General features: G+C 44.9%; 1 pseudogene; it reads left to right on the top strand.

Moving 5' to 3' along the window:
• Positions 1-1,716: 1,716 nt before the first annotated feature.
• LOC115032461 (small nucleolar RNA SNORA17) lies at positions 1,717-1,840 on the top strand (annotated as a pseudogene).
• Positions 1,841-2,919: the final 1,079 nt, after the last annotated feature.

Here is a 2,919-nt window from a genome sequence, read left to right on the forward strand (position 1 = left end):
CAAAGGGTTCACATGGAAGGACCCATGGCTCCAGTCACATATGTAGCAGAGTATGGCCTTGTTGGACATCAATAAGAGGAGAGGTCCTTGGTCCTGTGAAGCCTCGATGCCCCAGTGTAAGGGAATGCCAGGGCAGGGAGGTGGGAGTGGGTGGGTAGGTGGGTAGGTAAGTACCCTCATAGAAGCAGGGGAAGGGAGGATGTAATAGGGGGTTTCCAGAGGAGAAACAAACAAACAAACAAAAAGAACACCAGGCAACAACAACAGACATACTTTCCATTGCCCATTGCAAAGTCATCCATCTTTGTATATTTATCCCCTCACCATTGAAATCTATTCCAACACCCCAACATAGCTTTTCTAAAGATAAATTAGATAAGGCCTAAAAGAGCCAGCCCTTTGCCAGACTTCCTGTGAACCCTGAGGAAATACAGTCCCGATAGCCAGAGGGTATGAATAAAAGGAAAAACTGTTCTAGATCTTCTGTTAGTTGGTTGGGGTTTGTACGTTTTTTTTGATTAGATACTTGGCACAATTTAATTTCTGTGTTTTTTATGGTATACATGTTGAAGAGAAATTAAGATTTACTTAATTTGGTCTCTGATACAATGGAACAGCAAATAATGCTCTAGAATGGCAGCCTGGGCAACAGTCCTGCATGAGCTGCCTCCAAAGTCCCCCACTCACTTTCCACTCAGGATTCAGCCAGTTTGCATGGCTTCTCATCTGCCCCTTCCTTTGCCATCTTGTGAATGCATCAGAACCTTTGGCCACACTTTCTCACTGACATCATGTGCTCTCCATTTTCCCATCATTCTCCATTCTTACCTTCTTTGATAACACTCACTAATTTTCTCTTTCCAACTCTACCATCTTAGTGAATCATATCCTTTGAGGGAATAAATTTGAACAGTAACAAATATTTCAATTGTAGTTATGTTTTTATTGCTGACCCTTAGCAGAGTGTTTAATGCATAATAAATATCCAATGATTTAATACATAAATGAATGAGTAAGCCACCCATTCTAAGAAACTTGGACTAAGCCCTGGAGATAATTTCACCAGTGTGCTAATGTTTATCTACCTGAAGTAAAAAAAAACTGGATAATTTACTCCTGAAAGTGTGGGACTAAACAGTGGATATTTTGTGTATTCATTCTTTAAAAGAATCACCTCTACAAATATATGCATGACATTTATTCCATTTGAATCTGGGAAAATACATTTTAAGTAACACTCCCCTTTAAAATATAGTCAATTAAGACAAAGCATAAATGAAGCGCCTAATAGTTTTCAAGAAAGATTCATTTTCCTCAACTCTCAGAGTTTACCCATTGTCTAGATGGCCTATATACTTTCTCATATAGCAACGATAAGCTTCTCAAACCTCATAATACCCTTCATGGGATGTCTCCTGCATTCTAACTCCTGGAGCTGTAGCAATGTATCCCTGAAGACTCCATTGCCATCTTTGATTTCAATTTTTCATTTCCATAACTCATTCAGTCTGCCTCAAATACAAAATGTCTCAAAACCAAAATGAGGACAAAGGTCAGACCTACTTCATAGAAGTGTTGGAGATAATAATAAGTAACACAAATAAAACATTTAAAAGCTTCTGCTGCATAATTAACACAAGTCAGTGTCACATTTGGGCTGGGAGATGTTAAAGATATTTTCACTGCAATAATAGAGTCTTTAAAAGTCACTTTTGTCCTGCCCCTAGAGGCATTGCAGGTGTGACTGCTGTGTCATATGTGTGTCAGTAAGTGGCAGAGAGGCTATGTATATGCTCAGTGTTCTGATCTATGAACATCTGAATGATGATTGGCACAAATTTTCCTTAAAAAGGAAGCCTGAGAGGATGACCAATCCAGTGCCAGGCAGGCTCAGATGGGCTCCCAGGAGAGCGACCAAGCTGAAGACTAAGAAAAATCCAACCTGGGACCACAGGCTCCAGGCAAGAGGAGCGAGTCATAGACAGACTACACTTCCAAGAAGCCATTAGGGCAGGTGGCAAGGAGTGAGCTTGAGACAGCCATCAGAGCAGAGACCACCAGACCAGAGACCACCAGACTAGGGCCATGGCGCCCAGACAGGGAACTACCAATCCAGAGCCGCACAGGCCCAAGGAGGGTGGCAGACCATTCCTGAGATGACCCCTGCCTGGTGTCATTATGCACAAGAAGGACATAGAACTCCTGAGACCACCCCTGAGATGGCACTGAACACTGAGACCTTACATGCCGCTAAGAAGAGCAAGTAAGTGGTGGAGAAATAGAAGAGAAAGAAACAGAAGGATATGGACATAATGCAGAGAGAACTGGAGACTTGAGGGTAGTCAACGAACAGCCTGATGTGAGTACCTGGTGGTGCCACCTAGGACCATGGTAGGGTTCTGGCCTGTGCTTCCACCAAGGGCTACCAGGGGCCATGTCTGGGTCTGTGGCCATGCCGTAGCCAGTATCTGTTACCACAAAAGCTAGGTGGACATCTCTCTGGTCTGGGCTGCCACCCAGGGACATGTTGATGTCTGAGGGCTGTGCAGAGCTGGCTCCACCCCTCACCTGGACATCGCGTGAGTGCTGTTCCTAGTGGCATGAGAGCAGGAGAGCTGACCCCACCCTAGCCAGCTGAAGTACTCAGGAGAGCACGAGTGAGAGAAAGATGCCCTTCTCCATTCCTTGCAACCTATGGCAGGCAGGTGAGCTGTCCCTGTTGCTCACCTGCTGCAGCACTCAGGAGAGCAGGCCTTGCACCTCACCTGAGCAGAACAATAGAGCTGACTTTGGATGTGGGGGTTTTGGTTGAACCAGCCTAAAGGGCATGAGTGCAGAAGAGCTGACTCTGCCTCTTTCTACCGGACAAGGGAGCAGGTGAGAGACACCCTCCTACCCTCCTTTGTCCCTCACTATCTG

This window comes from Mus caroli, unplaced genomic scaffold (assembly GCF_978045245.1).
Source record: "Mus caroli unplaced genomic scaffold, Mus_caroli_1 scaffold_1, whole genome shotgun sequence".
In the NCBI taxonomy this organism is placed as follows: Eukaryota; Metazoa; Chordata; class Mammalia; order Rodentia; family Muridae; genus Mus; species Mus caroli.